Here is a 12,136-nt window from a genome sequence, read left to right as displayed (position 1 = left end):
ATTACATGATTTTTGCTATAGATCCTTTTGCAGCAAACAGGAGAGGTCTTTGTGCTGTGGCCACCTGTCTAATGCTGTTGGGTGACTGGTGTTCAATGTCTGGGAGTCACCTTGAGGTTACTAAAAGCTTCCCTCCACCACCGGATGTTGGGGGATTGAGCAACATTCTTGAGTAACTGTCTTCTCTGACTCATGTACCTTGCAGGCCCCATGGTGACCTATGTGTTACCCAGGTTAAGCAAGGAATTTCCTCTTTGGAGTTGTTTAAGGAATAGCCCCAAACTTTCAGCTTAGTATTTTGTTTACACGTCTCCCAATACTACCTACCCAGGTAGCCACAAGACAAATCTGTGCTGCTGTTGGATTCAGCTTTGCAGAAATGTGTCTGAGTACAGACTCTAGGAGGGGCACAGAATCTCCACTCCTCTTATGAGATTCTATTCATAGATACCCATTTCTCCTTAAAGACCCAGTTGGGATGGAAGAGCTTAGATTATGTCGTAGTGTGAGTGCCAACAAGCAGTCAAGAGATACCTTTTGGATATACTTGGCTATCTTTATTTCCTTACTTTCTCTGTTTCTGGTTTCTCCTTTCTTTTTCTTTAGTCCTTTCTCTTTCCTAACTTTCTCTTTCTATACTCTCTCCTAATCAATAGACCCACCATGGCATTCCCAAATGTAAGTCATTAGCTTCATTAAAAGTCCTGAGAATGCAACTGTTCTAGACACTTGATCCAAATCTAAGTCTCTCACCCCTTGCTGTGTTTTGTAATTATCTGGGGAGCTAAAAGATACTGATACCTGTAACCTGACTGAGTTAATATCTCTTGGAGGTGGATCTTGGGCCTGATATCTTTTAAGAGCTTCCAGAATGATTCTAATGCACATCTAGGTTACATTAGTTGAAGTTACTTGGAAAGTGAAGATATGACAAAACTATTCTAATAACAAAATAAGATTTTTGGCTCAAAGTGCTGCAGTCATGTGGTTTGGCCACACTTGCTTATTTCCTATCCACCAAGCAACAAGTGCTTTTTGAGAACCACAGAAAGAAGAGTTGGTTAAGCGTAGGCAAAGCTTCTAGGCGAATTTCAAAGATAAAGTGAATAGCCATGAAATGCTTCAAAGCTAGTATTGGTTGGAAGCATACTCTGAGCCATCTGCTACACCAACACCTTTATATATTTTATATCATTTATCTTCTCAACATATGAACATTATTATTCTTCCCAGTGGGCAGACGAAGAAACAGAGGCACTAAGTGATTGGTTAAGTATCTCAATATCAGACCACTAGTTAGAGGTGGAGCCGAGAGATTGAATACAGGCAGTTTGACTGCACTCTGCCTTTTAATCATCATATGATACTTCCTCTCTATATTGACAGAAAAGATGAAAATGAAAAATTTACTGAGTTTTCAGTTAGAATCACTGGGGACCTATGTAAAAAGTACTTTGCTCAGGTCACACCTTGGGCCAAGTTACTTCATGTATCTCAAGAATGGGACCCAGACATTAGTATTTTTTTAAGTGCCTTAAGGGACTCCAAAGTGCAGGCAAGATTGAAAACTATTGGATCAGAGGAAAGAGAACAATACAGATGAGAATTGTCAGGGAAACTTCATAGGTAATATATTACTGAACTTGGCATGCAACAGAACAATGCCCTCCCTCTGCCAGATGTGTCCATATCCTGATCTCTGGTACCTCTGAATATGTTACCTGATGTGACAAAGGAAGGAAGGATGCAGATGGAATTAAGGTTGTTAATCAGCTGATGTTAAAATGGGGGATTAGTTGGGGTTACTGAGGAGGACCCAGTGTGATCACAGGGGGCCTTAATTATGGAAGAAGGAGGCAGAAGAGGAAGGAGAAAGGTGGCAGCATGAGAAGGACTCGGCCCAGTGTGGCTGGCTTTGAAGACGGAGAGTGGACTCAAGGGGTGCAAGTGGCCTCTAGAGACTGGAAAAGGCAAGGAAACAGCTTCTGTGAACCCCGGAGCATCCAAAGTGAGCACAGGCTTGCCAACCCCTTGATTCCAACTCAGTGTGACTCATTTTGGACTTCTGGTCTCAAGAACTGTTAAGAAAATGAATTCACATTACTTATGGTGATTCACTCCGCAATAATAGGAAATCGACATAGTGCCTTAAAAAAAAGAGAGGTTTAGAGAAATGTGTGGTGAGAGTGAGAAATGCCCACTTAACTGCAGATTAGATTTTCTGTGTATAATCACCTATATACTGACCACCTTACAGCTCTGGCCTAAACACTGCCTCTTCAATGAAGCCATCAGCAGCCTGATGTTGAACCAGGATTCAAACCCCTGCCTCTGGACTCTAGAATCAAGGCTCATTCCAGTGACCATACTTTGTACTCTTTGTGAAACTCTGGTGGCTTTTCTCATCTCACTTAAACAAAAGGCAAGGAAGGATGATGTCACACAGAACCGTCTGCTTGTCACTACCAAATACTTGACTGTTTAAAGATTGATCTGATAGTCATGTGCAAGAAGGATGGAAGTAAATAAAGCTGGGGCAGTCTGATCAGTCAGGAAACTGGACAACAAACAGGCTCCTGGGGATTCAAATTCCGATTGGCAGCAGTAATGGTGGCAGTGGAAGCGGAAAGGAGAGGAGGAATACAGGAAACCTGGGAAGAAAATTAATCCAAGAGAAATTGTCCTATCGAGAAGGACCACAGAAGCGCAAAGCCAAGGACAACTCCAGGCTCTCAGGCGCAGCAGACTCAGAGGGTAGGTGGTGGTGCCCCGGACAGATGTGAGGGTGCTAGACAAGGGAACTAGTTTCTGGCCTTTGTCCTGGGAGGGAGACTTTAGATCCTGGGACTCTCCCAAGTAATAAAGAGTGTCTTTCTCATTCAAACGAACTCACTAGGCCCCTAGATAATTTCAGCATGGGGGCTGATTGCAGAAGACCAACCCAACCGTGCTGATTAGTGTTGGGACTTTGAGCTATCTTGACTTCTAGGGCATGGAAGAGGGTTGGAAACTGAGTTCAATCAGTCATGCTCATGAAACCCCAGTAAAAGCTCTGGACAGTGGAACTTCTGGTTGGTAAACATATTATTGATGTACTAAGAGGGGGGTACATCTGATTCTACAGGGAAAGGGCATGGAAGCTCCAAATCCAGGACCCTCCCCATCTGGCCCCAGGAGTATCTGTTGTAATGAATTGTAATGCTAAGTATAGTGCTTTCCTGAGTTCTGAGAGTCATTCTAGCAAATTATCAAACTGAGGCCATTGTGGGGACCCATTTTTTGTAGTCAGTTTGTTAGAAGGGCGAATGGCCTGGAGAACCCTGAGAACCCACCAGTGGCTGGTGGCTGAAGCGAGGGCAGTCTTGTGTAGGACTTTGCCCATAACCTACAAGGTCTGCACTAACTCTAGCTAGTGTCAGAAATGAATTTCTGTTCACCCACTTGGAGTGGAAAGAGAATAGGTGGACACTAGCATGACATAAACATCTGTGCACAAAATTCAGAATTGTGTGAAACCAGCTTCCCTTCAACACTAGGGCAAAAAGGAAATAGAAAACATTAAATGCAACTTTTAAATGCCCACTTCTTAATTCTTAATTAACTGTTCTTTGACTTCCCCAGTGTCTCTGAGCCAGTATGATAGAATGAAATATCAGAGGCTTTAAAAATGGTGTTAAAATTCTGTCTCTGTTACTCACTTGCTGGTGGGCATGAAACTTGTTCTCTTTGGACCATAGCCCTTTATCTTTAAAATGAAAATATTAAGGCCTATTTCACTAGCTGTTAAGAGAACAAACATAAAAAGGTAAGATCTTGGCACATGACAGATGCTCAATGACTGTTATTCTCAGCTGTCCTTTAAGATTATTTCCGAATGGAATGGGGCTTTCTGAGAGAGATTTTCTTTCATCCGGATTCATCAAACGAAGTCCAAGTGACTGATGTGGCTTCACCGAATGAACTGTCTGGCTTTGGGGAATGTACTGACTCAACCTCTCCAATGTCAGTGGCTGTTAGAGTTTTGTCTTAAAGGGGGTTTCACCCTAATTGAAAAATTCATCATCTCTGCTGGGAATGTGAAGGAAGAACATGTCTGTAACACCCCATCTGCTTGGTGCCACTTTGTTACAAACCCTCTCGTCTGCTGGTGCACGGTGCCCCGTGCCCTGTGCCCTGAATGGTATCACCATAGCCCCAGGCACGCCATGAGCTTCAGTGACTCTTCCAAGGAGGCCAGCAAGTCTGGGGCTCAGAATGAAACCCAAGCCTGTGGGTGCTTCCTGGTCCCCTCAACTGCCTTCTGACTTGCCTCTTGTCCATTTTGTGGTGAAGCAGTTACAACCTTGAACCAAATAACCAGCACAGTTTTCTAGAGGAATGCCCATTTATCATCTGCCAAAAAGATCACACAAAATGGTTGGGTGCCATCCCTTGTGTGAATTCATCTTGGTAAAGGAGCAAGTTTGAAAAACACTTGTTTATTGTGTCAAGTAATATGATAGAAACTTTAATGGTATGTTCAAATAAGCTTCTGAGGTTTTATTCTATCAGTTATGCAGATGGGGGCCAAGCCCCAAGATCACAGCAGTTAGGAGACAACATAAGATTTGAAATCAGGGATGTCTTACCTCAAAGCCCCTTTTCCTTCGCTGAAGGTTTATAAACACACATACCTCTTCTTCTGAAAAAGATGGCTACTTATTTCTAGTTGGAATCTGCTCTTATTTTCCTTTTATTCCCAGGTCCAGTCAGATTTTGTTTTCTCTAAAAACTTGATTATGACATTCCCTATCTTTAAATGTGGCTTAGTCAACAGAGTATATTTTTAAATAATTAGGAAAAGATACAGTGCCAGTTATACCCAAATGCCAGTCTGCTGGCTTTAAGCTTTTTTTTAATACCCAGTTTCAACTTCATGACTTAAACAGAAATTTATTCTGGAGACTTTAGCAAAGCTTGCTTCTCTTGCCATCTCCTCTTAGTAAGCAAACCCTGGACACTTTCCTCACCACAAGTGCTTGATGGCAGAGTACATCTTGTCGCCATCCAAAGCAGATCCTCTTGAGCAGCCTGTTCTCCTGGCTGGAGGGGAAAATATGATCATGACCCCACAAAAAGCAGATGGAGTTTTCCATGCAAAACCATTACTTGTGGATTTCTGGCTAGTGGCTTTCTGTTCTTTAGAATAGTGACTTTTTTCTCCCTTGCCTCCTGCTGTCATCCTATCTCAGGAGTGATGTTTGGCATCTCAAGCTTAAATCCAAAGATGTAATAAGTTTAGATCATCACTAGGATGTATAAGACTGGAGATAGCTATGACTAGGTCAGGCAAACATTGCATCCAGTCCAAGCAGTAGATAAAAATAGAGGTCCCAATAAAAGAATGACAGTGTCAGGGAAAATCCGCTGCTAGGCTGTTAGGATTTAGTAAAATGATGATAGAAGTGAGTCAAGGAGAGTCAGCTGTCTGGATTGTTGGGATTTAATGAGATGATGTCTGTAACAGTCTGAAGTATGAGGCTTTGCTTCTAGCAAGTTCTCGATAAAGGGCATTTACTCTGAGTACCAGGGTCAGTGTAGAAACAATGGTCAATCAGAAGATGAATCAGTGACTTTCTAGCTTTTGGCTTTATGGAGCATTGTTTTGTAAGAATCTAAATGGACCCAAAGTCTGGAGCTAAAAGGAAAGTGTTTAATAAATAAAAGTGATTATTTTTATTGCTGCTTTTATTCCTACCATCAGCATTAGCATCAGGGGAGACAGTTAAACTGTCAGGTGATAAGTGCAATGATAGATACATGCACAGTGTGATTAAATGCACCCAAAGAGGCAAAGCTAGTTATTCCCCATCTTCATTAAGAGAAGCACAAAATTAAACAAGTCTTAGTAGGACTGAGGAGCTCTGAGCTCTGTCACCAGCTGTGCAATTGAATTTCTTGCAGCCTCATTGGCTCCTCAAGGATTTAGATACAATAAAAGTTCCCAAAATTTCCCAGTATGAATTCTAGCATCCCATCCTAACCCATGGAATCAAAATCATCCTGGTGGGTGCTAGGAATGTGCATTTTGAACAAACATCGCAAGTGATGCTCATGATTAGGTAAGTTTGATAAACACTGGATTAGAACAATCTATAAGGCCCACGTACTCTAAAATTCCAATAAAGCAGGAGTTTCTGTTAAAGGAACCATTTTTGCCCAATCTCAATTTCAGAGTAGGAGCTATTAAATCCTGGAATTGGATCCCATTGGCTGTGTGTGTGTGTGTGTGTGTGTGTGTGTGTGGGGTGGGGTGGGCGGGAGTCAGGGAAATCATTGTAATGATAAAATATTTAAATCCGAGGTCCTCACTCTGCAGGAAGATTTAGGAATAGCTGGAGGGAGGTAGGAGAGATGAACAAATAACCTCATGACATTTCTCAGAAGCCTACGATTCCAAGAGAATGGCACAGGTTTTATGCATGATCTGCCCTGTTTACCTTCTCTTGTCTGAGGTCAGTGAGTCATGAAAGACTAAAATTGTTATAGAAATGTCAATTTAGAAGATGTCTTTGTTTTAGTTAGAAGGATTTTTGTGGAAATATGACTTAAGATTTGGTGTCTCAAAAGATGAGGTGGATTTCCCTGGAAAAAGACTCAAGAAAACCCAAGGAAATGGGAGATTTATTTTGTATTAAATACTTGGAAAAAGACAGGAATCTCGATCCATTAGTCATACCCAGATGCCCAGTGATGGTGCTTCTCCTCTGCTGACTCTCCTGGAAAGATTAATGGTTCTTTAATGTGACCTTAACTTTCTGCTCTGGGCTCTCACCTCCAGTCTGAGTTGTCTGTTTACCTCATGACTGAGCTGTTCTAATAGGCAACTCCTCTGGTTAATTGTCTCTAGCCTATTTCTCTCTAATCCATTGTATACAGGCCTGCCAATAATATTCTTGAAATGCTCCTTTGCAAACATCAATACCTTTTTAAAAACCTCAGTGATTCCCCTTGTGTTTATATGCAGGTATTATAAAGTTAAAGATTCTCAAGTGGATAGGACCTCACGGTCATCCCAGTTAACTCCTCAAATCCAAACATTTCTGTCTGGCATTCAAGGACCTCTTATTTATTGCACATATTCATCAGGGCTCTTGTTTATTAATGACAGAAACTGGCTAGAGTGAGAAGGAAAAGTCAAGGTTCACAAAACTAAATAATAGTAAGAAAAGACGAGGCTAGAACTAGAGCCTTGAGCATCATCAGAATCCTGAGGCTTCCTAGGTCTCTCTGCTAGCTCTCTTTCTTGCTGGAGCCTGGAAGCCTTAGGCTCACACTTTTTCAGCTTTTCATTGGACAGAAGAAAGTCCTCTGTAAGTAATTCCAAGTGCACAGATCCTAAGAAGTGTCTCTCATTGAATCCCTTGGGATAACTGTAGGGAAGAGTCAGGGTAGGCATAAAGAGAGGGTATTACTATCAGTCTCCATTGGGACTACGTGGTTAAGTTGAGGGTGGGATGAGAAAGAGCAGTTGCCTAAAAGGAGGTGCTTTCCAGACTAAAATGAAGAGTTCTAGATAGATAAGGCAATTAGTTTTATCTATTACAACCCACAGTGTGTCAGTAATAAACATCTATGAGCTTATTTTATACTATTCTTTGAATTTGAATATAAACTGTATGAATTTAGACAATGTTCCCTCACATGTTATATACAGTTCCACCTCTATGGCTTTTCCAATATAATTCCTTATGTCTGAAATATCTCACCTATTTCTCTCTGCCTAGATGTGTCCATAAGACCTGACTGAAGCTACTGCTTCCTGGCCTGCCCTGGGCTTCAGAGATGACATTTGATGACTGTGTCATGTTTGTACAATCCAACTGGCACAAACTATATACTGTCTGGTATTAGCAATTGCTCTTTAATGTGTTTATCCTGTCTCCCCACCTAGATTACAACCATCTTCAGAACAGATGGATTTAAACTCAACTATGGAGATAATTGCTGCTAGATATTATTGTTAAATCCTTGTCATCGTTGCCTAGATTTGAGGAGAGAAATTTGGAAAAGAAAAACAAAAAAAGAAATTTGGAAGACAAAAAGAATTAGAATATAATTATATTCAATATCAACAATCATAATTATACTAATGAACTGATAACAGCGACTGTTATGCACTTTGATCAAGGGAAGAGAATAGTACAAGTTTATCCCTCAGATTGAGTGTGGGCATCCATTTAGGAAACACCTCCAAAGGTGCTAAATGTTTTTAGAAAAAAGCCTCTTCCAGGGCTATTTCAGCATTGGTAAAGAAGAGCATAATGTTCTCTGTTCTTAGAGCAATCCCTTTCTATCAGACTCACCTCTACACCTGAGCATACATGCCTTTGTGTTTGACAAGATGGTTTCACAAATAGCAAACTAAAACAACCTAAGACTGTACCTCTGAGAGTAGTGGTGGCTTGCCACTCTAGTTCTTGGTTAGAACTGGGTATAAAGTGCATTGTATTAAGTTCTCTAATTTGGCACTCAAAAATGGTTTTATCAATTAATTAACAAATTAGATTTTCAACATATAAACAGAATACTGAAGATAATCTATTGAATAAAATGCCTAATAAATTAGATAGAATAGAAAATCATGGCTCTATAAATAAAAACTTCATAGAATATTTCCATGACATGTCTAGAACAGTAATTTCAAAATTATTTCTTGGTCTGCATCCTTTAGTCTATAATACTAATTCATCAAAAATACTTCACAACTTATGTAGGTTTCTGGATGGACAAGAGATGACAGCGGGTCTGGATCCATGAGGGCACTTATAACTCCCATCCCCTCTTTCACATCACGTCTTCAAACAATAAATTGAATTTTGGCTTCCTCCTGGGAAGAATACATGTTGGAGGATGTAAAGAACTGGCATTAGAGATAATCTCAAACTTAAGACAACAAAAACAAATTAAATTCAAATTCATTATTTTTAAAAAACACACTGGGTGTACAGTACCAAGAGTGAACCCTAATGTAAACTGTGGGCTTTGGGTTGTGATGATGGGTCCATGTAGGTTTGTCAGTTGTAATGAATGCCCTGCTCAGATTGGAGATGTTGATGACGAGGAGGCTACGCTTGTGTGGGGAAGAGGGCTTATGGGAAATCCCTGCACATTCCTCTCAATTTTTCTGTGAACCTGAAACTGCTCTTTAAAAATAGTCTTAATTTACAACGACCAAGCAAACATTCATTGGAGACCTGAGGTCAAAGAACAAACAGCTGGTCCAGAATCTAAGAGAAAGTGATTTCAGGGAGAGAGGCCATACAAATACCTGGGGTAGATATAACTGGACATTTAGAAGACCTCAGCTAGGACAGCTGAAAAATTGATGAAGGCTGTGTGTGAGCTGGTGGAACAGTGTGAAACTTTTGGGTTGCTGCAGAAACTGGGGGAGAAATTTGTTGGTACAAAACCTCAGGAGCTTCCTGGGTAAATCTGAAATTGGTGCCCATACATGGAGGGATGGAGGGCGAGCAGAGACCAAAGAAGGAAGCAGACCCCTCCAGATTGGTAGGTGGTGGTGATAATAGCAAAGGGAACTTATACAGGAAGCTTGTCTCGGGCAGCTGCAGGAGGAGCAGCTCTCTACACCTGGCCAGCTGAATCTTAAAAGTTTATACAGAGGCCCTAGCGGGGTTTAGTCACATATTCACTCCAGATGGTCACTGCAGCACATGGCTCTCTCAAGGCTGCATCTTTGAAATGGCTCCCACTGTAGGCAGAACCTAAGTTCCAAAGGACAGGAGAGGGGTTGCAGGGCCTCCGATTGCCCAGGTCCAGCTCTAAGGTCAGTTAAGTGTCACATCCTCTTGAAGACCTCCTCCATCACTTTTGCAAGCTCTTTCTCCATGAACCCCACTGAGCAGTCACAGAGTAGATCAGAAAGCACCACAAGGTCTTGGAGTTAGGTGGGGGGGCAGGGGAAGGAAAGATACCTCGCCCAGAAGAATAAATGCACTCATCTTGCAGGGAAAGGGCAAACTTCTGGCTTTATTCATGAACATTCATGACAGCTGAGAAAAGGGAAGAGGAGTGGGGACAACATCTATTTTGGGGACAAGAGGCAAGATTAAGTGCTGAATCCACAACTGTAGCAGTGGGGAAGAACTGGAGAAATGAAAAGGCCACACACCCCAGGGACACAGCCATGCCCAAGAGTCTTAATCAGAGCAACAGAGACCACACCTTCCACCCCAACCACGAAGCTAAGAAGCTTCAAATGGCAAGTAGCAGCAAAATATTCTGGGCAATTCATGGGAGATGAACAAGAATGTGCACAGAGAGCCTCGCTGAGGCATAGGTCAAGGCAAGGACCTAAAACTCAGAATCAAACGGGCATTGCTCTGATACACATCTCATCTGAAGGAATTTGAAACCCGTGATGCGCTATTAAAAAAATAAGCACAAAACTAGTCCAATTACAAACTGGGCTAATGCAAAGCCTTCCATTACAATTCTAGCAGAAGGGAAGACATGTCCACATCCAGGTATAAAATTTGTTTACCTCAGTTTCTACTAACCTGTGCAATATGTTTAGCTTTAAACCAAAAATTATGAGTATGAGGCATACAAAAAAGCAAGAAAAAAACAGCACCCTTCCAAGTGACAGAGTAATCATCAGAAATAATTTTAGCACTTACTGTAAAATAGCAATAAATAATACAGTAAGTATTGGTGAAAATATAAATTTATAGATAAATAGAATGGAATAGAGTCTGGAAATATATCCACACAAATCAAATCAACTGATTTTTGACAAAGATGTAAAGGCAATTAAATGCAGAAATGGTACTTTTTTCAACATGTTGAAGTAACTGTATCAGTGTATGTTTAAAAAAAAAAAAGACTTCAATACATATCTCACATCCTGTATAAAAATTAACTCCATTTTCATGGTTAATGTCAACAATAATTAGGGATGCTGCTATCATCTGCCCCTGATATGAGAAGGGCCATCACCTACATGATATTCTTCCCCCAAATCTATAACATCAGTCTATTCATGAGAAAACTTCACAGACTGAAACTGAGGCCTGTTTTACAAAACTGTTCACTAGATACACTTTAATACTATCTTTTCAATGATTATGTATATTTAAAATTATCTCAAAATTAAAAATTTTTTAGAGAAACTGACTTGAACCTATGTATTTTTATCTCCCTTGGAGGAGAAGCTTGAGGTATACTGAATCCAAAGGAGCAGTGAGGGAAGCCAATCAAATTAGCATTACAATGACTATCCTTAATGCCAATAACTTTCAACCTTTTCTTAAACTTAGGGGATGTGTGTAGGTCATTTCATTTCCTGTAAATAAGAACTGGAGCTTCTGAACCAAGTGCAGGCTATTAGTTAACTCCTGTCCTCCTGCGTGCACCGTCAGCTCTAAGTACCACATTCTTTTTCCACTCCAGGTATTGCAATGCTAGGACTCTGATTCTCCAGGTTTGAGCCTCTTGACCTCACCTTTGCTTTTTATTTCCCCAGGTTTATGAGTTGGTATGATGTTTGCCTGGATCTGCCCTTCTGTCAAACTGGCCATACCTGGCCTGGTTTCACCAAGGTAGGGTTGATCTATGCCAATGCTGCATTCTTAAGTTACTGTAAAGTGACAGAATAGAGGCACACACACTTGAAAGGAGGGATATCATGGTTCAATGATACCTCCTTCTTGGGAATTGTAACTGGGAAACAAAGACCCTCACTGGCCCTCTCTTTACACCAGTCCAAATCTAGGACAACCAGAATCTCTCTCCTGGGAATTTGAAATTTTGAACTGGAAGATACAGAAATGTAAGATGAGGAGGAAGTATAGCAACTTCTGCTCCCCAAGGGACCCAGAGTTACCTTAATATTGCCATTTCTGAGGCTTGGATACAACCTATATTAGTTTCCTATGCTGTTCTGACAAATTACCACAAACTGGGTGGCTTAAAACTACAGATAAAAATTCTTTCACAGTTCTGGAGGTGAGAAGTCCAAAATCATGATGTCAGCAGGGCAGAACTCCTTTCAGATATCTAGAAGAGTGTTCCTTGTCTTCCCTGTCTGCCCCGGTGTGTGGCTGCATCCCTCCCACACTGCTTCTGTCTGCAAACA

The 12,136-nt window shown here is 41.1% G+C and overlaps 1 long non-coding RNA gene across 5 annotated transcripts in view; it reads left to right on the top strand.

Annotated features, from left to right (window-relative positions):
• Positions 1-12,136, top strand: part of LOC118907548 (uncharacterized) — a 49,963-nt gene that overhangs the window by 32,159 nt on the left and 5,668 nt on the right. The gene's annotated exons all lie outside the window — the stretch shown is intronic.

This window comes from Manis pentadactyla, chromosome 3, assembly GCF_030020395.1.
Source record: "Manis pentadactyla isolate mManPen7 chromosome 3, mManPen7.hap1, whole genome shotgun sequence".
NCBI lineage: Eukaryota > Metazoa > Chordata > Mammalia > Pholidota > Manidae > Manis > Manis pentadactyla.
Note: the sequence above shows the minus strand (reverse complement) of the source record. Positions and strands in the feature narration are given on the sequence as shown.